The sequence below is a fragment of the Bos taurus genome, chromosome 14 (assembly GCF_002263795.3).
Source record: "Bos taurus isolate L1 Dominette 01449 registration number 42190680 breed Hereford chromosome 14, ARS-UCD2.0, whole genome shotgun sequence".
NCBI classification, from domain to species: domain Eukaryota; kingdom Metazoa; phylum Chordata; class Mammalia; order Artiodactyla; family Bovidae; genus Bos; species Bos taurus.
Genome location: NC_037341.1, coordinates 7874510 through 7901826, shown reverse-complemented (window position 1 = coordinate 7901826; position 27317 = coordinate 7874510). Strand labels below are relative to the sequence as shown.

General features: G+C 49.6%; 1 protein-coding gene across 4 annotated transcripts in view; it reads right to left on the bottom strand.

Moving 5' to 3' along the window:
- ST3GAL1 (ST3 beta-galactoside alpha-2,3-sialyltransferase 1) overlaps positions 1–27317 on the bottom strand; it is a 90849-nt gene that overhangs the window by 53819 nt on the left and 9713 nt on the right. For 3 of the 4 annotated variants that reach the window (XM_005215316.5, XM_005215315.5, XM_010811918.4), the window contains exon 2: positions 19773–19924. The exons of the other annotated variant lie outside the window; for it this stretch is intronic. The gene's annotated coding sequence lies outside the window, so the exon portion shown is untranslated. The remainder of the gene's footprint in view (positions 1–19772; positions 19925–27317) is intronic. 4 annotated transcript variants of the gene reach the window in all.

The window sequence follows — 27317 nt, the reverse complement described above, 5'->3', positions numbered from 1 at the left end:
CTGCATTCTGAGGCTCCCTAGGGCCCACCCAGCCCCCAGAACCTCTCTCCAATCCCAACGGAAAGCCCGGGACAGCGTCACTTTCACCCAGGAGCACAGAAAAGCCCTTGCTCATCTTTCCAAGCTCCGTCAGGGCTCCACACGGGTGAAGCTCCTTGCACTGTCCCTGTGGGGACATACTACAGTGTCATGCAGCGTATGCCACAGCAGAAGGTCCGAGGCCCAGAGAGGTCAGTCAACTTGCCCGAGGCCACACAGCTGGTGAGAGACAAAACCTGGGACTCAGGCTTCTGCTCTGACCCCTGGAGGACTTCACCCCATGCCACAGCTGGCCCAGGAGCCCAGTGCTGGCATCCAGAAGCCTGGCTTCCACTCCCAGCAGAGTCACTCAGCAGCTGTGGAGGTTGTGCTGGTTAACCCTGGGGAGGCCAGGTTCCATCTGTGAGCTGGAGGCAAATCTGATGCTGACCCCAGGGCTTAAACGCTAAGCCAGCGGTACGTTGTCAGCACACGATCAATGCTGTCGCTCGTTATCACCTTTGTCCTCCCCGGAGTAAGGTCGCTCTCTAGCCTCACGGTGTTCGGTGTTCGCCAGCTCACTGCCTCTCACCCTTCTAAGGCCCCCACCCCAGGCCAAGGAAAGAGCATCCCTGGATCTGTCCCCAGTCCTGATGGCTCATCGGGTAAAGAATCCGCCTGCAGTGCAGGAGACACAGGTTCAATCCCTGGGTGGGTGAAGATCCCTTGGAGAAGGAAATGGCCACTCACTCCAGCATGCTTGTCTGTGAGCGCCGCAGTAGAGAGACCGGGACAGAATCACAAGAGGAGAAGTCAACTCTGAGACATGAGCGGAGTGTTTCCAAACTGTTTCTTGGCTCAGTGTGGCTGCCTTCTGGCCAACTGTGCTCCGTTCCCGTCTAATTCCAAACAGATGGGCCGGGGCCCCACCCCCACCCTGCTCAGTCGCACCCCGTCTAGGGGCCTCCAGCCTTTGGACCAGAACCGAGGAGAGCCGCCCAGCTTCCCGGGGAGGGTGTGGTGCAGCCCTTCCCGGGGGGTTGCGCTGTCCTTCGAACATCCCAGGGGCGGAGGACCAACGGGCCCGCCCTGCCCCGGGCTTGCGTTTGCACACGGCACAGGTGACACCCACGCAGGTGCACGCTGTCACTCCCTCCACGCTGAGAGGCAGGAAAGCCTAGCGGTTCAGCACGTGAACTCCTGGGCCAGCTTCCCCAAGTCTGAATCTGGCGCTGCCAAATCTTTGCTGGGCACCCCTGGGCAAGTCTCTCAACCTCTCTGTGCCTTTTTCCCTCTCTGTGTAAAGAGGGGTGGTGATGCTAAAACTAGCACCTACCTCAAAGGGGGCCCTGCAAGGATGGGACACCCGGCTGGAAAGTGGTAGAACCAGAACACAACCCAGCAGTGTGCCCAGGATAGCGCTTTAACCACCAGGCAACACTGCCGCCTCCAGCTGACATTACTGTTTCGCAGGCAAGTTGACCCCCCCAGCTTCCTTTAGTTCTTCCAAAGGTAGCCTTACCTTGCTTGGAAGGCAGGTCTGAGCCATGAGCAACGTGCATTCTGACAAGTCCCTAAGCTGAAGATTCTACCACCTTTGCAGACACGACAACTTGCTAGCCCTGGGCACCAGAGACCTGCACCCTCCTGTTCCCTCTTCATCACTCATTGCCTAGCAAGCACCCACGGTCTGGGCTCCCACAGATTGTCCAAGATCAAGGGGAAGGAAGTTGGAAAGAGTGGATGATGACTTCAAGGCTCACCAGGCATCAGGAGCCAGCAAATCCACGCAGAGGCTTTATGAAAGGCTTGGTCTAATCACAGAGTTCGCTTCAACAAGCTAACGTCTTCCTTTCCATCCAGACATCTGTCTCCACACAAAGAGGGCTTCCACCCAGGGGCTGGGGGCCTAATTGCTGCGGGTTCCTGAGATACAATTACTTGTCAGAGAGAAACAGGGCGAATCCTGGGACTTGCAGGCAACAGAGAAACCACTGTAAAACCCTGCAATTATAGGGCAGGAACAAAAAAGGGAGCTGTCACGGCCCCTGGGGTGGAAATAGCTCAGCGTGGTTTCCTGGGTTTGCAGTACTGCCCAAGCCGAGGTCAGAGCGGCCACTCACGGGAGGAATCATGGGAGAGGTTCTGCAGCAGAGCGAAGTGGGAGGGGTGCTCATGGCTCCCTGGTGCAGAGGTGATGAGGGAGGGAGAAGCAGGGAGCAGATGAGGATGGGGGACCAGAGGGCACACTTGCTGAGGACCAAGGACTCCGGGATGGCATGACACATACGTCATTGCACTTAGTTCTCAGAACAACTCAGCCACCTGGGGCCTTGTAGCACCAGTTGCCAGATGAGAAACCAGAGAGTCAGAGATTTGCTCCAGCCTATCAGAGTACAGGAAAAATATCAATAACCTCGGATATGCAGATGACGCCACCCTTACGGCAGAAAGTGAAGAGGAACTAAAGAGCCTCTTGATGAAGGTGAAAGGGGAGAGTGAGAAAGCTGGCTTAAAACTCAACATTCAGAAAACTAAGATCATGGCATCCGGTCCCATTGCTTTATGGCAAATAGATGGGGAAACAGTGGAAACAGTGACAGACTTTATTTTTTTGGGCTCCAAAATCACTGCAGATGGTGACTGCAGCCATGAAATTAAAAGACGCTTGCTCCTAGGAAGGAAAGTTAAGACAAACCTAGACAGCATATTATAAAGCAGAGACATTACTTTGCCAACAAAGGTCCATCTAGTCAAAACTATAGTTTTTCCAGTAGTCATGTACGGACGTCAAAGTTGGACCATAAAGAAGGCTGAGCGGTGAAGAATTGATGCTTTTGAACTGTGGTGTTGAAGAAGACTCTTCAGAGTCCCCTGGACTGCAAGGAGATCCAACCAGTCAATCCTAAAGGAAATCAACCCTAAATATTCACTGGAAGGACAGATGCTGAAGCTGAAGCTGAAGCTCCAATACTTTGGCTACCTTATTCGAAGGGCCAACTCATTAGAAAAGACCCTGATGCTGGAAACGATTGAAGGCAGGAGGAGAAGGGGATGATAGAGGATGAAATGGTTGGATGGCATCACTGACTTGATGGACATGAGTTTGAGCAAGCTCCGGGAGATGGTGAAGGACAGGAGCCTGGCTTGCTGCAGTCCATGCGGGGTCACAAAGAGTCGGATACGACTAAGTAACTGAACAACAACAATCAGATACTGATTCTTGAGCCCAGATCTGGCCGGATCCAGGCCCAGATACCTATCCATGTTAACTAAGGTGCACAGCCATATTGCCACTGCCTGGAGAAGGGGTTGCTTCTTAATAAAGGCTAAGATGAGAGTTTGTAGTAGTCTGGGTTGTATTTTTCTACAAGTCCCAAGCCAAAGGAGAGGTTTGGGTTTGGTGGATAAAGTACTGGACTGGAAATCAACCCTTGGATTCAAATATTGCCTCTGTCACCAATGCTGCGTCATCTCGGGCAAGTTACTTCAGTTCTCTGTGTAACCATGTACCAGCTCGAGAAAGGGGGCTGGGTTGGCGGGTGTATTTGATCCACTCCGCTTCCCTCCAGCTCTGTATGCTTTCTCTTGCATGTCAGTTTGCCCTGGGGGTTATGAGCCAAAGCTCGGTGTCAGAACACTGGGTTCAAATTCGAGCTCTGCTCCTGTGCGGTTCAACCTCTATGATGCAGAAGGCCTTGTGTAACATCAGGATAATAATATCCATAGCACAGGCAGTTACGGCAATTAAATAATGTGTGTGAACAGTGAATAGTGTGTGAATCGTACTTGGAGCACACAAGCTGCTGTGTGTGCTCCTGCCTAAGTATATGTCAGGACTCAAGCCACTCAGACCCCAGAAAATTCTAGTGCAGGATGGGATCCGCTTACCTCCTGGGGGGTCTCACACCTCAATGCCTCCTTTTCAGGGACTAAGAGCAGACAGGAAGTTCCAGGTGCCCCCAGCCCCCATCACAGCTCTGCGGTTAAGGCCGGGTGTCTCAGAAGTCTGTGGGCTGCGGCCAGGGGGGAGGCATTCCTAGGCTGTTAGGGGTCGGGAGGGCTGAGCCGAATCCTCCCAGCGCCACCTCGAGGGGATGGCATGATCTGCACCCCCTTAAAACCAGTGCAGCAAAGATGCACCTGGAGGAGGGGATTTAGTGACTCGCCCAGGGGTCCCACAGCCCATGACTGGCCCCTCCCCAGCATTTGGTGCTGGGAGGGAAGGGGCAGGTCCAGCCTGGCTTACTAGGCTCAGGACCTGCAGGAATGTCATCGCCTCGCTCACTGACCCGTCCTGTGTCCTAGCAGCTGGCCCTGTGTTGGGCACATGCCAGTCACGGAGGGTGCGACTCTGGGTGCAAACGCTGCGCTCAGGAAGAGCTCCTGCCCAGCGACCGGGGGCCCCACAGTGACAGCAAACAGGGTGTGCGTGTGCCGGTCAAGCTGTTTCCCTCTGAAGCCAAGGCTGAGTCAAGTCCAGGATTCCGCGAATGGCCACCCGTGGGCCCGATCTGGCCGGCCGCCTGTTTTGGTAAATGACGTTTTGCTGGAACACATCTATGCCTGTTCATCTCTGTACTGCCTGTGGCCACTTCTGCGCGGCCGTGGCATATCTGAGCAGTCACAACACAGACGATCCAGTCCACAAAAATGAAAATGTTTACTATCTCCGGCCGTTTACAGAAAGAGCTCTCTGCCCCTGCTCCGGACCTCCAAGGGCTCCGAGGGCAGGGCCCCGTGAATCCTTCTGACACATCAAAGCCTCCTCTCCTCCGTGGGAGGTGAAAACAGCCACCAAGAGGGGAGGGGCTGGCGCTAAAGGGGAGGGAGCACTGAGGACTGAGGACTGTTTCCCCAGGAGGTGGCCCTTTTGTTGAGTTAGTAAGGGCTGATAGGGGACCTGCTGGGTGAAGAAAATAGGAGAAAGGACTTCCCTGGTGGTCCAGTGGCTAAGACTCCGGGCTCCTAGTGCAGGGGTCCTGATTTCGATCCCTGGTGGGGGAACTGGATCTCACATGCCTCAATTAGGTGTTTGCACGCTGCCACTAAAGAGCCTCAACTAGGAGGCACAGCCAAATATTAATAAGCAAGTAAATAAATATTAAAAATAAATAAATAAAAGAAATAGGGGAAGGGCACTCCAGGCAGAGGGTTGGCCAGGCAAGGACACGTGGGTGCTGCAAATACTGAGCTGGGAGACAGGTGCACGCCGGGGGCACAGAAGCGCCACACAGTCAGGCATTGAAGGCTCTGGGGGCAAACCTTGCAGTGGTGGGTCCCCCCCTCCAGCTGTCTCCAGCCACAGGGAAGATGACACACACAGAGTTCAGGCTGCCATTCCCTGCCTCATGGAATTTAGCATCTTGTGGGGGAATGTGACAGGCAAACGCCAGGCAGAACCTGCTGAGTGCCTGGGAGGGGCACAAGAGCATCTGAGTGGGTTCTGAGGAAGGGGGAGGTCAAGGTCCATTTGGGGACAGGATGAAAAGAGTCCTAGAGGACAGATGCAATTTGAGAAAGTCCCTAGGGGCTTAGAGGTTGGGGGTGGTGCTCCTGAACAAGGGTAGGAGGTCATGAAACCCAAGACCAGCTGCCACCCACTTGGTGGACAGAAAATTGAAACACCCAGCTAATGGACCTTAATCTGGTAGGTGGATTAATTTCCATCTGAGCTGGAGGATGCGAGGCTAGGGGCCAACGTGGACGACCTCGGATGTTCAGAGGAGGGGCTCCAAGCCCAGTCAAGGGCTCAGGGCTGGTTTCCCAGAAGAGGGGAGGCTGACTAATTACAGGAGGAGGGAATTAACCTCAGGAAGTCATTGAAGTCCATCGAGACAAGGGTCACCCCTGGAGACAAGTGTCACCCAAAGTCCAAGGTGAAACCCCTATAATCTGCCCTCCCCTTCCTCCCTGGTCATCTGGCCCCTCACTCACTCTGCAGGGCCCCCTGAGTCCACTGCTGGTCAGACTCACCAGTCACACTCCTCCTGACCTAGGGCTTGGCCATGGCGGTCCCCTGGTGCCCACCTGGGTCAGATCCTTAGCGCCTCCAGGTCTCTGCTCACCTGTCTACTCTCTGTGTGGCCTCCCCATCACCTCCACCAGCAGCCCCCTCAAACCTTCTCCTCCCCTTGCTTCTCGCTCTCACAGCACTTCCCATCTTCCTACAAATCTTTGAATCCTTTACCTTTGTCTTTTATCAGAAGTCATATATTATTACATTTCCCAAGGGATTGACTGAAGCAGTCCCGGCTTTCTGAACCCTGCCTGGTACAAGGAGGCATCCAGTCAATATTTGTTAGTAGAATTAATGAAAAAAGCAAGAGGAAGAACAGCAACCAGCACTTTATTAAAAGACCCTCCGCCCAAATTCCTTCTTCCTGTGCTCGAATGCTGTGGCTGGATAATTCATGCTGACCTATTTTTTTTTTTTTTCCTCTCTTTGAACCAATGTGTATTTTCAAAGGCTAAGGGAATGCATATGCCTTGGCAAAGCTCACACTGAGAGCTTCTAGACAGAAAGCATTTCAGGAAAACACTCCCCCTGTGAGCCGTGCTGCTGACAGAGCAGCCCCGCGAGCCCCCAGGAGGCACCTGGGGTTTCTGGGGACTCTCTGGGGCCAGGCACCTGGGACCCCCACTTTGATATCTGCCTCAGCGGCCAGATGTTCTCAGTCAGGCGGCTAAATGAAGACAGTCACTTCACCAGCAAAGGGAGGAAGAGAAAACGAGAAGGACGGTCTGGAGTTGTCACCAAGCCCTTGATCGAGGCTCCAGGGAGCATGAGGGGGACAGACATGTGACCCCACAGCTGAGCTAGCGTCTGGCCATGCTCCACGAGACAGACCCTGAGCACAGTGTGACGGTTCCTGCAGCGCCCCACCTGGGTGAGGGGTCAGAAATGCTGCGCTAGGATGCGGTGCTGGGCTGGGGGATGAATCGGGAGATGGGCAGAGAGATATACACTACTATGAACAAAGTAGATAACTAATGAGAGCCTGTTGTACAGCTCAGGAGACTCTACTCAGTGTTCTATGGGGACTAAAAGGGGAAGGATGTTTGCACCCGTATAGCTGATTCACCTTGCTGGACAAGCAGAAACCAACACAACCTTATAAAGCCACTACACTCGAATAAAAATTAATTAAAAAAATAGGGCTGTGTTTAAGATTCAAATTCTTAGAAACGAAGTGACATGGGTGACTCTTGCTGTGGTGACTTAAAATTATTTTTTATTCAGTATATACATATATATACACATACATAGTATATGCATGTTGTATGATATGTATACATACATGCACATTGGTATGACATGTATAGAAATACATTTAGACACATATAGTGTTCATATAAAGTATGATAGGTATACACATATGCATATACATATAGCATATATGCACACATGTATATGTGGATACATGCATTTAATAAGTACCAAGCACTGTTCTTTGACTGTTATACATATTCGATCATTTAATTCTCATAATGATCCTGAGAAGTAGGTCCTACTATCCCATTTGATAGAGGCTGGAAGCGAGGCACAGGAGTTACCTTTCCTGCCTAAGGTCACCCAGCTGGGTGCAGGTGACCCTGGGAGCTGACCGCCCCTCCCCTCTCAGCAGCCTGCTTGAAAAGCCAAGCTCTTAACCATGCACTTGTGCTCCGTCAATCATGTTCCAGAGCCGCCAGGGTGTCAATGAGCCCCTTCCAGGGTGTCCATGAGGGCAAAACCATTTTCATGGCAAGACACCACTCGCTTTTTCATTCTCACTGTCTCAGGAACTGACTGTTGCCTCTGCTTCCCAGAGACAGGCAGTGTGGGATTCCAGCACAGACCGAGGCGACAGCAGACTGAGAACTCAGCTGCTTTCCTTTCAGCCAGACATGGAGATTAGTAAGACGATGCTACTTTTCTCACTAAATTTCTGTTTCATTTGGGAAAGTAGCTGTTTTTCATTATAATCAGGTGATAGACCTATTATTGCCAATTTTAAATAAAGCGATAAATATGTAAAGAATGTCTCCTTAAAGACAGAAGACACAAAAGCTATTTGAGACCATCAGTAACATTTAAGACCCTGTAAAGAGGCCTTCAAAACCAACTGTTTAAGAACAGCTGCTATGCTACCAACTGCCCCTCGGGGTTTTTGAAGAGTGCATCTTGGCATTTCCTGCCCAGCTCAGGACTGGCCATGTTGCAGGATGCACAGAATCCCGGGCCCCTACTTATAGAACAACAGAAGACCCTCCCCTCCAGCTGCTGTGACAGCCAACATGCCTCTTCCTATGTGGACGAATGTGTCTGTTTGTGTGTGTGCAGGGGGGAGGGCCATTGGACCCAGCTGACAGCAGCAGACCCACTCGCCCTCACAAGCTCTTACTGTTGCCGCCTCCCTCCTGCTCCCAGTTCAGCGGGAATTGTTTTCCAGCTCCCGTCCCCTGGTCTCCCTTCCTCCCTTTGTACCATGACAAAGTCACAACTGATAATACGTGACAGGAACCCCGAAAACATTCTTAGGATCTCTGTCCTGGGAACTTAGCCCAAGGACACAGTCCAAAAGAAATAAAATGCTAAAGCCACTAGATGTTCCGGGCAGTGTTGTTTACAATGATGATTGATGATGATGACCATAGACACTGACATACTTTATACAGAAATATGCTGCCACGGAGATGACTGAGTCAGTGGTACTGCCACCTGAAGGGTCATTACACAACTGTACAGGGCGACAGCTGTTCAGGACAACTCCAGAAACACTCACCCAGTAACCCTTCCTTGACCTGGATACTGGGGGCTCAATGGGGAAGGAGATAGCGCCTGCCCTCAAGGAGGTTTCAGTTAAGTGCCTGTCTACCTGCTGAGGTTTCAAAGTACAGGGAACCAATTCCAAACATCTAACCACTCCCCTGTCCCAGGGACCTTCCCTTCAGTCCTTCTCCTTTTCTGACGGTCAATCCCCTGGCACTGGGGATATTTTTAGTGCCTGTGACAAAGTGTTTATGAGAAGCCATTGAGCCACAAGGCAGTGTGCCTCTTCCCTGCACAGGCACGGGATATTTTGGCCAAGTGCATTTCAGACAGGCTGGCTCTGGGTCCCTCCCATGTCCTTCTTCCTCTTTCTCATGATCCAAATCTGAAAGGGCTGTGGTGTGCTGTGGTATCCTGATAAGGTGTGCTTGCTTAATTTAGGCTGAGCATGTAGATCTATAAATAGCAGGTGTTCTGAAGGCAGGCGGGCTGAGCTGTGAACAACAGAGATGGTGGACAGTCCCAACGTTAAACAGCCAGAGCCTCTAGACGTGGGATTCCCTCATCTCCAGATCTCCAAATTGTGGCAAGCTGAGTGATGCCCCAGGGGGTGTCCAAGGAGAAAGAAATGATCCCCAAGGGGGACCAGGCCCATGTCCAGCTCAGCAGAGAGGTCAGTGAGCTGGACATTGTGTTGATCAAACCAACAGCCAGGGCTGGCTCTGTGTGGCTGAGACAAGTGGACAAACCGGGCCCGCTTTCAGCGGCTCATGCTTGGCCCTGGAGATGCAGAGCTGCACCTGGCCCAGCTGGCTTCTCAAGAAGTCCCCACGAAGGATGAATCACACATTCCTGTTCCTCATTGAGCTCCTGGGCCAACAGCGAAAACAGACACACACACAGGCCAGGCACCGTAAGGAGTGGAGTCAGCAGGATGAAAGTCAGACGCACACACACACACACGGGGACACACACACACAGGATGTTTGGGGGAATGTACAGGACGCAGGGAGGAAAGATTCCCAGAAGAAGCGGTGCTTGAATTGAGTTTTGAAGGAAAGATGATTGAAGCAGGAAGATAAAAGAAGGGCATTCTAGGTGGAGGGCAGAGCAGATAAACGTCACATATTCTAAGTCCTGGAGACAGCAAAGCTACTTCATTTAGTATGAACGCTATTTAGGGTAATGAGAACATAGGAAGCATCTGTATCTCTATCTGTATTTATAGCCGTGGTACTGTGTACCATGCTCAGTCGCTCAGTCATGTCCCACTCTTTACGACCCCATAGCCTGTAGCCCTCCAGTCTCCTCCGTCCTTGGGATTTTCCAGGCACGAATACTGGAGTGGGTTGCCATTCCATTCTCCAGGGGATCTTCCGGACCTAGGGACTGAACCTGCATCTCTTGCATCTTCTGCGTTGGCAGGTGGATTCTTTATCTGTGTAGTTGTAAATGCCTGACAAGTAGCTCTTTTGATTGCAATGTAAGTGCCTGCATTAAGCTTTTAATTGTTTAGGCATCTATGTCGTAAACACACTGCCACAGATCCACAACTAAAGAGTCACGTGGCCCCACCCATGAAGTTCCTCTTTCTAGAAAGTCTGGGGGATCTAGATAGCTGGCCTTTCTGAGTGCTCTTGCTTTTCCCTACCTACACTTGCTTTATTCCCTCTCTTTTGTTTCAGATTTGCCAATGAGGAGCAACCTTGCAAAACATTAGCCCCTCCCCCCACCAACCCTGGCCCCAGTAAAGGCAGAACCCCCGGTCTGTGCATGCCCCCCACCTCCCTGTGTGGCCCTGGGCATGCCATTTACCTCCAGAACTCCTGAGCCAAAACGTTGTTTGTTTTTGTTTTTCCCTAAGTTCCCTGATGCTTTTGAACCGTGGTGTTGGAGAAGACTCTTGAGAGTCCCTTGGACAGCAAGGAGTTCCAACCAGTCCATTCTAAAGGAGATCAGCCCTGGGTGTTCTTTGGAAGGAATGATGCTAAAGCTGAAACTCCGGTACTTTGGCCACCTCATGAGAAGAGTTGACTCATTGGAAAAGACTCTGATGCTGGGAGGGATTGGGGGCAGGAGGAGAAGGGGACGACAGAGGATGAGATGGCTGGATGGCATCACCGACTCGATGGACGTGAGTTTGAGTGAACTCCGGGAATTGGTGATGGACAGGGAGGCCTGGCGTGCTGCAGTTTGTGGGGTCGCAAAGAGTCGGACACGACTGAGCGACTGAACTGATAATGAAGTTCCCTGATGGTCATTGCTGAGGTTCATCTTGTAATCATAATAAGAACTACAAGGCCAGAGAGTAGTGATAAGGCTGAGGATCTTGGCAGATAACCAGGTCATGTTGGCCTTGTCTGTCCTGTGGTGGAATCTGGACTCGGTCCCTAGACCATAAGGGAAATGGTCAGTGAAAGAAGGAAAGGCACAACTCAACGCCCTTCAGGAACAAACATTATTGGTGAACACACAAATGCTTATCAGCTGGGTCTGAATAGAATAGAAATTGTTTTCTGGAGAATAACTCAGTCTGTGGGCTTGGCTTCTAAAAGGACATTGTTTTGCTGACAAAGCTATGGTTTTTCCAGGAGTCATGTATGGATGTGAGAGTTGGACTATAAAGAGGGCTGAATGTCGAAGAATTGATGCTTTTGAACTGTGGTGTTGGAGAAGACTCTTGAGTCCCTTGGACTGCAAGGAGATCCAACCAGTCCATCCTAAAGGATATCAGTCCTGAATATTCATTGGAAGGACTGTTGTTGAAGCTGAAACTCCAATACTTTGGCCACCTGATGTGAAGAACAGACTCATTGGAAAAGACCCTAATGCTAGGAAAGACTGAAGGCAGGAGGAGAAGGGGATGGCAGAGGATGAGATGGTTGGATGGCATCACTGACTCGACAGACATGAGTTTGAGCAAGCTCCGGGAGATGGTGAAGGACAAGGAAGCCTGGCATGTTGCAGTCCATGGGGTCGCAAAGAGTCGGACACAACTGAGCGACTGAACAATAACAACAACGACAAATGTCCACGCTTTGGGTGGATGCCCTCCTGTGACACTAATGTTGTTAAGGCCTCTGGGCCTGACAGCAGCAGCTACCCCAGGGGTCTGTGCTGTAAGCAGACACCTTCCCCTGCTACCCTCACAGCTCACCCACATCCCTCCAGCACAGCTATAATGTAATAACACTTATAACAGGGCTGTAACTTATCCAGCATTGCCTACGGGCCAGGCACCGCACCCAGCTTTCTGCATCATCGTCTCATTTAATTCTCACAACCCCTTGTAGGTGGGTACTGTGACCATCCCATTTCTTACAGATCAGGGATCTGATCTGTAAAAAGTCTGATCTGATCCCCCAAAGCTGGAGAGGGACAGACGTGGGTGCTGCCAGGCGGGTGCCACTCCAGGCCTTGAACCTGCCACAGCCTGCCTGTCGCCGTGGGGGTTCATCTCCCCTGGTGGGTGGGACTGGCCCCATCAATGGAGGGAACAAAGCTCATCAGGTTAAGGATGCACCGCTGGCAATTGGAGAGCCATCCTGAAGCTTTTTCTTTGGAATCCAGGGCCCCTGCTTCCTCCATTCCAGCTTGGCTGTCCACGGGGGCTGGATGTTTGAACATTCAGGGAGGAGGGCACTCCCTGCAGCTGTCAGGAGCTTGACCTTTTCTAGTGCTGCTGCTGCTGCTAAGTCGCTTCAGTCGTGTCCGCCTCTGTGCAACACCAGAGATGGCAGCCCACCAGGCTCCGCTGTCCCTGGGATTCTCCAGGCAAAAACACTGGAGTGGGTTGCCATTTTCTTCTCCACCTTTTCTAGAAGGTGGTAATGATGTGAGGTGTGGCTGCTGACGACTGTGAAGAGCCTATGCTCTGAAGTCCAGGAGGTCTGTGGCTCCTTGGTCCGTTTTAGAAATGAGGCAATAGGTGCAGATGGGGGCTGGATCTGAGGGCTGGGGGTCAATCGGAGTCCCAGGAAAATAGGTCCAGGGTCACATGGAGGGAGAAAGCCCAGGCAGACCTTGCAGTCAGAAGCCGGACGATATTTCTGCTTTGCAAATAGGGTCACCTGTACCATTTTTCCAGATTCCACACATACGTGTTAATATACGATAGAGAGAACAAACGTATGGACACCAAGGGGAGGAAGTAGGTCGGGATGAACTGAAAGAGTTGGATTGACACATATACGCTATGTGCACACATGTCCAGTTGCTTCAGTCATGTCCAACTCTGCGACCCCATGGACTGTAGCCCGCTGGGCTCCTCTGTCCAGGGGATTCTCTAGACAAGAATACTGGAGCGGGTTGCCATTTCCTCCTCCAGGGGATCTTCCTGACCCAGGGATTGAACCTGGGTCTCCTGCATTGCAGATGGATTCTTTCTTTACCCCTGAGCCACCAGGGAAGCCCCATATATATACTACTCTGCGTAAAACCGGCTTCCCAGGTGGCATCGGTGGTAAAGAACCCACCTGCCAATACAGGAGATGTAAGAGATGGGTTTATCTATGAATAAAATAGTGAACTGAGAACCTGTTGTACAGCACAGGGAACTCTATTCAGTGCTTTGTGGTGACCTAAGTGGGAAGGAAATCCAGAACAGAAGGGGATATATGTACATGTGTAGCTGATTCACTTGGCTGTACAGCAGAGACGAACACAACACTGTTAAGCAACTATACTCCAATACAAATTAATTTAAAAAGAAGCTGGATGTAAATTAGCGGCAGGAGAGCAGAGTCCATGTTTGAGTTTGTCATCATCACATTCCCAGTACCAGGCACATAACGGGCTGGGTTAAAACCTGTTGGATGGATGTGTGAACCAATGAGCTGTTATGACCATCCAGGAGAGGGTACAGAGGCTGAGAGGGGGTTCAGGCCCTGAAACACTGTTGCCACTGCCATTTCTTATATGTTCCACGGTTGCACCTAATCAAAGCGTTTCAACGTGCTGGTAAGAATTCTCTGTATGACCTAGATAGGTGGGATGAGGTGGAAGGTATGAGGGAGGTTCCAGAGGGAGGGGACACGCGTATACCTATGGCTGGTTCATGTTGATGTGTGACAGAAACCAACACAGCATTGTAAAGCAATTATCTTCCAGTTAACAATAAATAAATTTTGTTAAAAAAAGAACTCTCTGTAAGGATCAAGTATGTAATATCCCATTCTATGGATGTCCTTTAGCCACTCGCCAATGTTGGACACTCGGGATGTTTCCATAATGCTGCTATAAAAGAGTTAGGCAGCGAGGATCAAGGAGAGGCAATGGAGCAAGCCCTGCCTCCGGAGCCCTGGAGGTAGACTAGGTGCCTTGAAAGCCCAACTCCTCCACTTGTTAGCCGTGTGTCTGTGAGCAAGTGACTTAGCCACCCTGTGCCTCGGTTCCATCATCAGTAGAACAGGAAGAATGTGGGCAGCTGGCTTTCAGCATGGCTGTGGGGGTAAAGTTGTCAATATTCAGGGCTGTTAGGAGAGCCTGGCCAGCCCTCTGTAAGTGCCCACACTCACCCCACCAGCGCTTACACCCCTAAGTCCAGGCGATTCCACAGAACACCTTCCTGGAAGTGGGATCACACGGTCAGGCTGCAGAACTCTAAGGAGAGCACCTGTGAAAATCCCGGCAGCATTAAGGAAAAAAAGTCTTTAGCCCAAGGACAAAGGCTCAAGGGACCCAGAAGACGAGGCTGCCCTACTATACAGCAAGGTCCCTACATATGAACAAGTTCCATTTTAAGAGCACATTTGTAAAGTAATTGTAAAGTAATTAGCCTCCAATTAAAATAAATTAATTTAATTAAAAAAAATAAAAATACATTTTAAGATTAAACTAAAAAGAAAAAAAGAGCACATTTGTAAGTTGAAAGTTCAACCAAGTTAGCTTACTGCTACTGCTACTGCTAAGTCGCTTCAGTCGTGTCCGACTCTGTGCGACTCCATAGACGGCAGCCAACCAGGCTCCCCCGTCCCTGGGATTCTCCAGGCAAGAACACTGGAGTGGGTTGCCATCTCCTTCTCCAATGCATGAAAGTGAAGTCGCTCAGTCGTGTCTGACTCTTCACGACCCCACGGACTGCAGCCTACCAGGCTCCTCCATCCATGGGATTTTCCAGGCAAGAGTACTGGAGTGGGGTGCCGTTGCCTTCTCCCAAGTTAGCTTAGGCACCCAAATAACACAACCTGCTATCTAGTGCTGTACTGTAACAGGCTTATAAAACTTTTCACACAAATAAGACATAAAAAAATAATAAAAAAATGTTTTTTAACCTTACAATACAATACCTTGAAAACTACAGTAGAGCTACGTTGCCGCAGCTTCTACGCTTGCTTCTGGGCATCCTGAGCTTGAGATAAAAGACGCTGCACTACTGTTCTCTACACGGTGCTGCACAGTAAGGCGCACAGAAGACAACCGCTTGTAAAAGATGTGCCCAGGTGACAATGACAGTGTAGTCAGACACACGGACTAATTTTCATGATTTACTAACCTGCATTCGCACGTCTGCATCTTTGAAAGTTCCCAACTTGAAGGTTCGTATGTGGGGGCCTTACTGCATGGACCCCAGAATTCCTGCTGCAGGCCTTTCTGCCAAGTGTTCATCCCGCCTCCTGCAGGAAACAAACCCTCGTGCCCTTTCACCTCCCCCACTGGAGGCCTGGGCCAGGCCAAGGAAGCCTAGGGACCAGGGACCCTCAGAGGATCCCCATTAAGCTAGGGCTTGTCTTTTAAATTCTTAACCTTATATTCTTTTCTTAAAGAGAACGCCTACATTCTATTAGCTTCCAGCCTTACAGAACTCATAACTGCATATCTACATATCACTAATTTGTTCATCTGTTTCTCCCATTAAATTATTTTTTTAAAGTTTTATTTTATATTGGACTATAGCTGACTAACGGGGCTTCCCTGGTGGCTCAGAGGTAAAGAATCCGCCTGCCAATGTAGGAGACATGGATTCGATCCCTGGGTCAGGAAGATGCCCTGAAGAAGGAAATGTTAACCCACTCCAGTTATTCTTGCTTGGGAAATCGCATGGACAGAGGAGCCTGGCGGGCTACAATCCACGGTGTCGCAAAAGACTCAGATACGACTGAGCGACTAAACAACAACAATAGTGATTAACAATGCTGTGATAATTTCATGTGGACAGCAGAGGGGCTCAGCCTTACATGTACAGGTATCCATTCTGCCCCAAACTCCCCTCTCATCCAGGCTGCCACCTAACATTGAGCAGAGTTCCCTGTGCCCTACAGTGGGAACCCACTAAATTATTAACATGCTGAAGATATAGCCCTTGTCTTATTCTGTTATCCCTCCAGTGCTCGGCCCAGTGCCAGGCACCCAGTTGTGCTCGTTGAATGAATGAATGAATGAGGGAGTGAGAAGGAAAAACATGCTGTGAACAGAAATTTGTTCATTTCACTTTTTCCACTTGGGTTCCCTCCTCAGACCCGCCCAGGACAAGCTAATCCTTTTCCACCTGATAGCATCTCAGATACTCAGAGAGGGCTCCTGCCTTCCTGGGACACAGCCTTGGCTTCTGTAACGAGCGCTCCTTTCTTAAAGGTTATCAGCAACAGAAATTCCACCAGCCTTTCCCTGCTGTCCATTTCCATGCCCCTAACGACTGCCAGGCCATGCTCTTATCTAGCAGAGTGCCTTGGCCTACAGTTTGCCTGCGGGCCGGCTGATGAAATTTATTTTGGGAGAGGAAATGCTTGAGGTCTGAGGGAGAGAATGTACACTCTTCAGGCCTGAAAGGACTCATGGCAGGAAATGGGCCTGTCTCTGGGGGTGGCGGGGGGCCACAGACCCCAGGGGAGAGCAGCTGAGTCCCCTCACCTGTCCTTAGATCAGCAGCCCCTGCTTGCTGCCCCCCTTCACTGTTTTATCTGCAGTGGGATTCAGTTCCTTAAATATCTTAGAGTCACCTTCATGGGCCACCATGTCTACCCTGTGATCCTCCCGGGGCCCCCTCTGCCTGCCCCCAGCCCTGCCACTCACAGATCCAGTTCTTACTGCTCAAGGCCAATCTCCTGCCTTCCCCGCCGTTTGCCAGCACGTGAACTCTCTGGGTCTCTGTCTGACTAGAACAGGGCCTGGTGCATCAAGAGATCTGAGAGCTCTCTGACTCAGTTCTGATTTGGTTGAAGCACAAATAAAAGTAGCACGGATCTACTGCACATTCTGCAAATATTCTGCTGAGAGCTGGGAACACAAATGTATTTACGTTAAGGCCTCTGTGCTTAAGTAGCTCCCTCTCAGAAAACCCCAGTGCGAGAGGAAATGCCTGCTCCCCAGAGAGGCCCAGTTCTGTAATCACACCTTCAACCAGATCAAGGTCTCTGCAGGCCTAGGACAGCAGCCACACGCCACCCGCCAGGAAGCACACAGGCACACCGCAATCACACACGGACTCACATCTCCACCACGTGCATCGCCACACGTCCTGTTACATGTGACACGGCTCTATCAGTGATATAGTCATAAGCACAGCTCCTGGGGTGTGACGCAAAGGAGACAGTGTCCACCTGCATCATTTGGCTCTCTTGCTGCTTCGAGGGCCTGAGATGCCCTGATCCACGGGGACAAATGCTCCCCCCACCTTCTCTGTTTCTTCCCTCTGAGACTGTTCCGTCTCCCAGGGCCATCTGATCAAATGTCAGCCTGCAGACAGGCACTCTCTGCAAGCATGCCACATTCGCTGGCTGCATCACTTTGCACAAGTTAAGGAATTTTTCAGAATCTTGCTTCCTCCTCTGAACTTGGGCCACTGGGATTTTGTGAGCAGTAATGGCCAGGAAGGGGTCTGGACAGGATCTGATCCATAGTTTAGTAAATGTGGTGAGTGATGGTGCTGACAGCAGGGGCGGGGTGACTCCAGCATTTAGATGTGCATCAAGAACATTCCAGCACCATCAGTGTGCACGTAAGGTGGTTTTAACACAGAGATAGGTTGAGTTAGAAATGGGCTTCTCAGGTGGTGCCGCAGTAAAGAATCCATCTGCCAAAGCAGGACACACAGGTTCAGTCCCTGGGTTGGGAAGATCCCCTGCAGGAGGGCAAGGCAACCCACTCCAGTATTCTTTCCTGGAAAATCCCATGGACAGAGGAGTGTGGCAGGCTGCAGTCCATAGGGTCACAGAGTCGGACGTGACCGAGCGACTGAGCACACACCCACACGTGTGAGTTAGAAATAGTCTAGATGGTGTGTATATGTACATATAGAAACACGTATATATGATGTGGGTGGATGTATATGTGAAGATGTATGCATAAGAACATGGGTGTGTGTATAGCCATGCACACACCCCCCACCCATTTCACATTGCCCACTCCGTCTGCCCAGAGGGCCTGGGAGCAATGCTACCCTAGTAATAAAGGACACGCCTTGTCACCAGATGGCACTTCTAAATAACATCCTGCACTGAAGAGCACCAGGATTCCTTGAAAAATGCTAACTCTGAGGCTGGGCAGAGGAAGCACAAAATGAGGCTAGAATATTGTGTCTCACCAACAAGTAAGAGAGTGATCAAAAAACCAACAGGGAGATGTTAAAAAGATGCCGCAGACATCCCTCACTGGATACATTTGGGACAACTTTAAAATATCAAAAGAACTAATGATAACAAAGGATTAAAATTTATTAAGTACAGTTAAAATCTGCCAGTTCACAACCCGCATAAAGAAGGAAAGGAAGGAGGAATGTTCTTTTCTATGGTGGAAAACCAACTAACAAATGAAAAATAAACAATGAGATGAGAAAAATCGCTATTTGGTAACCATGCTGATAATAAACTGATGCAGGGAAGAACCATCAATAGATGCTAAAGCTCGTGTGGCAGATTAAGGAGTAAAAGGATGTTTACAGTCTTAGAGACGCTCCAATAAGATACTTGATAATTATAAAAATGGAATGGTAATTTCACATGCAGACACCTCGCAGAGGCCACCTCAACCAGATGACAAAGCAACATCACCAGCTCTGAGACAGACCGACACCCTCCTCCTAACAGGAGACGCTGAGGACCCAGCATCAGTTCTGTGGGATTCCTGGCAAGAGCCCACAGCCTCAATCGAATCACAAGGACACATCAGACAAACACAAACTGAGGGATATTCTGGAAAATAATTGGCTTGACTGTGTCAAAAAAGGTCAGTGTTGTGAACTACAGATCAATGTTAGCAGCAAATCAATGCTCAGCTTCTGACTCAGCTGCACTGTGTTTATAATAACGCTGGGATATATAAAATGCTAACATTGAGAAATCTGGGTAAAGGGTACCCATGACTATTCTTGCAAGCTTACCTGTAAATTTTCAATTATATAAAAATGAACTAACTGAAAAAAACTCGTTTTTAATTGAAAAGAATGCTCTGGGTTTAACTTTATTTAATTTTCATTTATTAAAATTTAAATAGCCACAGATGGAGTGGATATCTGTGGACAGCTCAGCTCTAGACCAGGGACCGACACATTTTGTTTTTGTCTTAAGGACCGGTCTGTACATATTTCAACCTTTGGGGCCACACTTTCTCTGTCGCAATGGTTGCTGTGGTGTGACATACCACAGATAGCCCCGATGGATGAGCTTGGCTGAGTGCCAGTAAAACTTTATTTGTAAAACATGGCCAGGAGGGACTTGTCCTGTGGGTCACAGGGTTTGCTGGCTGAGCGCTCACCCCAGGACACGCCAGACTGTCATTGCACCAGACTGTGATTGTAGCGCTTCTTTGGGATGACAGGCACTTGTCATAGAAGGATCTCCCAGTTTTCATGAAAGCACAAAGACCTCTAAAAAACAGAGAGGTTGCTTGATATTCTAAGAGGCGCACGTTTCTCCTGGAGGGAGAAAGCCCTCTTTATGGAATACCCAAGTTGCAAAGAGATCAAGAAACAGGGGCAATCTCTCCCACCTCCATCTTCTCCCCACAACCTGATGTAATCCACAGAAGAAACAGGAAAGAGTTTCTCACTGGTGTTAGTCATTACCTCAGTGGGCTGAGGGAGTGTCCATCTCTGCTCTTCAGACGACTGTCCCGGACACAAAGCTCAGAGTGTCTGCTCACCACAGCCCCTGGAGATGCTGATCACTTCTACTGGCATTTCCACATCAGAAAGGTTGAATTTGAAAACAGTACCAGCTGGAAGTGAAGATGATAGAAGCTTGTCAGCTTTGACGTTTCACTCACCGCCTTTTGAAGATGACTCAACATAATTAAAAAGCATTTACCCACTTCCGCATTCACCCAGCCAATGATTTATACATCAAATATTTTGTAAATAAACCCCTATTCTGTTCCATGCTCAGAGTCAAGTGCCAGAGACAGAAAGGTGAGTAAAGTATCGTTCATACCCTTCCAGGAGCTCAGCCTGGTTGAGGAAACAAATAAACAAACTGGGGAAGTATGATACGAGGGTGTGCATGATATCTGGGGAAGAAATAGCCAACTCAGTCTGAAAGACAAATCTGAAGAGGAGATGGTATTTTTAGCTGCTCCTTGATCAGGGTACAAGCAAGATGCTGTTTGGCAAAAGAAAAGCCTCAGGGGAAAATGTCTTTCAGGACAAAGATAAAGAAATAGGTAAGATGTGAAGGTGAAAATTGTGAGACCAAAGTTAGGATAAACCAGGCTGAGGCTGGACAGGAAAGGCCTTTCGAAGACCTCGTCTGAGAACGGGAACAGAGACCCTCAGGTGAGTTCTTTCTGTGTGCCAAGCACTGCAGTGTGCAGACCATGGGTTTTCTTAGCTGACACTCTCTTGAAATCCAAGGTGTCCAGATTGATTATTCCCACAACACGGATGGGCAGCTGAAGCTTGGAGAGCTGACATGAGTGGAGCTGCCCTGCATGACAAAAGCAGTAAGTGGCAGAGAGGAGGCTGTGACAGGACACACCCATCCTGTCTGCTTCCAAAGCCTTCATCTCAGCCACTGCGAGAGAGGATTTTGGTGAAGGTCCCCTATTACTCACATCACCTTGCAGCCTACCCTCTGTGGTGGGGCTTTGCCACCTCTCCCACCACAAAGTGAAAGCCGTTTCTCCACCCTTGGAGTCCGAACTTGGCCATGTGGCTTGCTTTTGAACAATAAGCTGATGATAACAAACTTGACACAAAGAAAGGCTTAAGAATGAGTAGACAGAGGACTTCCTCTGGCTTGCTGCTGGGAATCATTCTGCAGTCACAGGAGCACACCTGAGCTAGCCCCTCCAGGATGAAAACCAACCAACATGGGGAGAAGCTTCAGCCCCCCGAGATGAGCCCCCAGGCTTGCAAGGGAGGCTACTACAGGCAGTTGAGCACCAGCCAAGTGGACTAGTCCAAAAGAAACACCTAGTCTACTTACCCACCGCATCAGGAAAAATAATAAATGTTTATTGTTGAAGGTGCTAAGGTTCGAGACTGTTTGTTACGCAGAGAGAGCTAGTTGATACAACCAAGTTATCCTCACTCTGCTGGCAGTGAGACCACATGCTTTTTGTGTCAGAAAGAAAAGTCAGCCTGTGCCGTCCATATCAGCCTGATTGTCAAGAGACGATGAGGGCCAGGGATAAGGCTGGGCCGTGGGCAAGACCAGGAGGAGAAGATTCAAGAACTATTTTACACATAAAATCAACAGGATTTAGTGATCAACTGACTCCAGATTTGTCTACAGGCATCTGGTGTTGATGATAAACAGACTCTATCTGGAGGTCCTGATGTAGGCGGGATGTTTATACAGAAGAAACACAGTGGCCAGAGCAGCTAGGGGAAGTTCCGGGAATGAAAGTTTTTTCAGCCCCAGTTATCTGGAAAAATGAAGGGGGAGGAGGCTCACTGCCTCCAGCCTCCAAATGGTGTCTACCACCTCCTCCAATGCCAGAGGGGTCCTTGTACACTGCAGCTCACACCTTCCTCCCTCCCATTACTGACTCACACCATCCTCACCCACACTCTACTCACCCTTCAGGTCTCAGTGTCAGCGTACTTCCCAGGGACATCTCTATGGACAGACAAAGCCAGGCACTGCCATGACACATTCCCAGAATTCCCTGCGCTCCTGCAGAGCATCGTTCACAGCCCCGTAATTCCAGGAGGCGAGAGTGAGGCAACTGTCCTAGACGCCACTCTACAAGCCACCACCCAGCTTCCCCCCGGGGGAAAGTCAATTACTATCTCCTGAGTCAGAGAATGAGCAAAGCAGTTCATGCACCACACTTCCAAGATGTTTGCTTTGACACCATGCTCTCCTTACCCTGAAATGGGTTAGGGAACCTTACAGGGACTCCATGGTTTCTTGTGCTGATCTCCCCTGGTTCACTCTTCCGTTTAACAAGAATTTACCAAGCGCAAGCCATCACTTCAGTTCTATCGGCCATTGTTCTCATGAGACTGAAGGCCTTAGGGGTGGTGGAAAGGACAGTATTTTACTGACTTTACCTAAAACTAGATTTCCCCACCCCCACTGGACACTGTATGGGTAAAGGGGGCACTCGGGGGTGGGGGCACTCAGTAATGACTATAGAATGAATGAGTAAGTGAGCATCACTACCCACAACAGCCAAGAGATGGAAGCAACCTAAGTGTCCATCAACAGATGAATGGACAAAGAAGATGTTTATATATATATATATATATATATATATATATATGTATATATATATATATAACAGAATACTACTCAGCCCTAAAGATGTGAGATATATATATATATATATATACATACATACATATACATATATATAAAACAGAATACTACTCAGCCCTAAAGAAAAGAATGAAATAAAGCCATATCAACATAGATGGACCTAGAGATTCTCATGCCAAGTGAAAGTAAGCCAGACAGAGATAAATATCACGTGGTATTAGTTATATGTGGAATCTTAAAAAAAATGAACTTATTTACAAAACAGAAATAGACTCACAAACATAGAAAACAAACTTATGTTTACCAAAGGGGAAAGGGGGGCAGATAAATTAGGAGTTTGAAATTAAAATATACACACTTCTGCATGCAAAATAGATAACCAACAAGGAGCTACTGTATAGCACAGGGAATGACACGCAATATCTTGGCAACTGCATTGGATTTCCAACCCCAACTAGCAAGCTTGCAACCATGGGGCCTTTAGAAACGGGATCTGTGCCCCACAAGCATCACCCACCTTCCAGAGCCTGGGGTTCTCAGCTGCTCTAACAGGACCCAAGGCACTGATCACACAGAAGAGAGGACCCCACTTGCTTACCTGCTGGGCCCAGGAGAAGGAGTCTCATCAGCTACTTTGACTCTCCCTGATTTCTGATTTTAATTGATCCTTTAAAATCTCTTCTTGTTTTGAATAATTGTATTTATGTATATTTTTGGCTTTGCTGAGTCTTCGTTGGTGCGCAGGTTTTTCTCTAGTCATGGTGAGCGGGGGCTACTCTCGAGTTGCAGTGCACAAGCTTCTCGGGGCAGTGGCTTCTCCTGTTGCAGAGCATGGGTTCTAGGGCTCACAGGCTTTAATTGTTGTGGCTCACGGGCTTAGTTGCTCTGTGGTATGTGGGATCTTCCCAGATCAGGGATTGAACCCATGTCTCCTGCACTGGCAGGCGGATTCTTTACCACTGAGCTGCCAGGGAAGCCCTAAAAATCTCTTCTAACATCCCACATCACAACTTTCTTCCCTATGCCCTCCTGCCCTGCATCTTCTTATATTCCTCCTACTTTCCCAAGGCTTCCACAATTGTTTCTAACTCAATTCTTAAAAATGGTGAAATGTGTTCCTACACAGGGACTACATAGGAAAACGGATCAGATGTAATCCTCATTTTTGGAAAGGGAGCAGAAAAGCTCATGTGACTCTCCAAGGTACAAATGAAGAAACTGAGGCCTGGAGAGGTGGGCCCATGGATCACACAGCTGAGAACAGGGCTGTGGGAACATGGACCAGAGGCTTCTGATTCCAGGCTCAGGGCTTGCCCCCTCATTTCTCTCCATCCAACTGGCAGCAACCAGCTACCAACTGGGTCCTTAATGGTAAACTGCTGGGCTTAAACCAGGAGACCTGAGGCAAGAAACATGCCCACAAATTCCAGCCGGTGCACAGATTAGGACAAATTCCAGTCAAACGAATCAGCGAGTTCTCACTTCTCCTAATCTGGATTCATAAATCATTCCTTCTTTGCCCCTGTTAGTACATCTACCACCTGAAATTCCTCTCTTCTGTGCAACAGAATGCAATAAATCTTATAAGAGAGCGTGTTCTCCAATTCTGTTTCTTCTTAGGATAGAGCAGGGAACAGGATATGAAACTCTCCATCACACCTGGAGTATAGCAGTTTGCTTAATAAAGCATAGCCTTTCTCCTCCAAGTCAAAAAAAAAAGAAGATCATCTGAAAAATTATTAACACTGGGCCTAGGTGAAAAAAATACTGCTGTGCTTTTAAATTGCAGGAATCTTTTCTCAGAGGCCCACGGTCATATCATGTTCCAAAACAGTGTGGCTGGCTAGCAAGGTATGCCAAGCAGAGGAGGCCAGCCACACAAAGTCTAGCTGTGTGAGTTTAGAAAAACAGCCTTTCTCTGAGTCATAGTTTACTTACTAGTAAAATGGAAACTCTACCTCCTTCAATGCTTTACAGGGCTGTGCTGCAAAGCAAGAGAATAAGAAACAACATGAAGTTGCTTTAATAAAAATTATAAGGTAAAACTAGCAGTAGTGGTAGTAGCAGGTACCATTTTTAAATGTTTGTGAAGATTTTGCCAAACTAGGCCCTTTGTACTCAAAAGTTCAGTGGCTCCTCATAATGGTCCTGTGATGTGTGCAGTATTATTATCTGCAATCACTGTGTAGATGAGTAAGCGGAGGCTTGCAGAGATGAAGTAACTTGCTCATGGTCATAGTAAAGAGTGGAGCCTGAATGATGAACTAATTCCTAGGTGGACTCCATTTAAGATCAGGACTAACACGGCTCCCTTCAATCAGTGCTTACTGAGCTTCTTCTGTGCTGTGCAAGCACTCTGCTCTGCCCTGATGGGGACGGCAGTACACTTGCAGGCTCTTCCAACTGTGGGGAAGGGGACTCGGGCAGACAGTAAGAACCACCTCACTCTGTACCCAGTGAGAGAGGGCACGGGTTAAGTGGGTGGCATTCAGTGATCATGGAGGATGAGAAAAAGAACTGAAACTGGCTAGATCAGCTTGCTTTGAGAACAGATGACGCAGAAGAGCAAGGGTAAACGGTGAGATGCCCTAGAAAAGCCTGTGTAAGTGCTAGAATGTCGGGCAGGACTGAAAGTGGGGTGTGAAGGCAGAAATTCTGAGCATGCAAACCACAGATGACAGAGCTAATAACGAGAGCGAAAGGAAGCTGAGTGCAGCAGCTTGGCCCTCTCCAGGGTTTCGCCGCACCTCCCCCATCTTGGTGTGTGGGCTGAAGAAGCCAGTCAGAACTCGGGCAAGAAGCAGGTATGTTCACCAGGCTGGGAAAGCTAGCGTGCACCCTCCCTCTCTGAAAGGGTTCCACATGCTGGAGTCCTGAGAAGGAGTGGATTTCTGAATCCAGGGCCTGACTGTTTAGTTCTGGCTGCTCTGCCAAGGGAGATATTATTATAACAACAGCTACCATGGAATGCATCCGGGCAACAAGGCCAGCACCACAGTCACATTCCACGTCTGTGATTTCATTCAACCTGCGAGGCCAGCCTCTTGAGGGTGGTAGTCTTATCCCCATTTCAAGGATGCAGAAACTGAGGCTCTGAAAGAGTAAGGTATCTGCCCACAGCCACACAGTTAGAAATCAGCAGAGATGTGATTCAAAGCCAGGGCCGTCTTGAGCCCCAGGCTTCCTCTTCACCCTCCAGCCTGGTTGGGCTCCAGAAGGGTGTCCTCCTACACCTCAAATCCCACAGGTCTGGGATGGGAGGGGCAGCATGGTCCCCTGGGCTGTCAGTTGCCACGCTCCCTGTGGTCGTCCATGGCCCCCCAGTCACCTCTGCAACCAGACTGGAAATCTCCAAGTGGCTTTCACTTTCTAATTTCTCAGCATCTGAGTACAATGAGCTCTTGAACCCCAAAGAGATAGTCACCACTTCTCACACCGGAGCAACGCAAACACTCCCACGTGGACTACCCAGGAGCTGCTCAGGCCTCTGCCTCCCACCCACTGCAAACCTCAGTTTGCTGGTTCACCTAAAATGTGGGTCTGCCTAAATCTCTTTCTACTCGCAGGAAAAGATACCTTGATCACGGCTGGAAGAGGGCAGAGCGGTTGGGACCCACAAAGCGGGTGCCTTGAAGTTTTCCTCTTTCTCCTTCTACTGATCATATGGCTGGGGAGATGCCCTTGGCTCCAAATGTGGGTCCCACTCCAGGGTCCCCCATGCCCTGGCTCTCCCATCTTCCAGCCTGAAGACCATCTTTCCTCTGGGCCTTTCCCCTACCCTTTCCTGCCTGATTTATCTTAACTCTCAGCCAGAAAGATGGGTGGTGGTGTCCCCAGAGTCCTGGTGGGGAGACTGAGGCTCAGGCATGGTAGGCACTTGCCCCACACTCCACAGCTAACAAACGGTGGACCTGTTCTCTCCCCTAACCTCAGCCTTCACTGACCTCTCTGCCCTCCATGGTTTCCAGGGCAGGAGGTGCCCTCGTGGATGTTCTTGTTGGGTACCCTGATTTTGCCTGCAGAGGAGGGAGATGGGAGGCTGGGCAGCCTCCCCGGGGCCTGGTGGGCACTGTTTCGTGTCTGTCAGAACTGGGAGAAATCGTGACACAGGCACGTGTTTGTTTTCTAGGCAATCATGGCCAAATGAAGGAGGCTGAACTATGTACTTTGGGGCAAGACAGTGGATGAGGGGAAAGAAAGAAGGAAGAAAAACAAAGAAGGGAGAGTGAGAGAGCGTCAGGGAAAAAAACCAGTGCTGACCGTGAAAACCTTGGGCTGGAGGACACGCTGGCATCACGCAGCATCTGTCCTGTCCATAGCGAATGTGACCGAGTGCCACCAGTAAGTGTCCTAATTATAGTCCTTTGAAGTATCGTTTGGTGAAGGAGGGCCTTCATTCTTTTCAGCCTCTTATCTGATTCCCGGATTTCCCTGATAGCTCAGCTGGTAAAAAATCTGCCTGCAATGCCGGGACCCCAGTTCGATCCCTGGGTCAGGCAGATCTGCTGGAGAAGGGATAGGCTACCCACTCCAGTATTCTTGGGCTTCCCTGGTAGCTCAGCTGGTAAAGAATCTGCCTGCAATGCGGGAGACCTGGGTTCGATCCCAGGGTTGGGAAGATCCCCTGGAGAAAGGAAGGGCTACCTACTCCAGTATTCTAGCCTAGAGAATTTCATGGACTGTGTAGTCCATAGGGTTGCAAAGAGTCAGACATGACTGAGTGACTTTCACTCACTATCTGATTCTCAGAACAACTGAAGGGAAGTGGAAGGAAGCTGCTGTCACATGGGGGTGGACGGGACATGTGGGGGTGTGCTGGCAGGGGACCAGTCCCCACCTGGGGGGCCTGAGGTCAAGTGGCCCACTTCCATGAGCCTTGGTGTTCTCAACTGTCAAAATACTGAAAA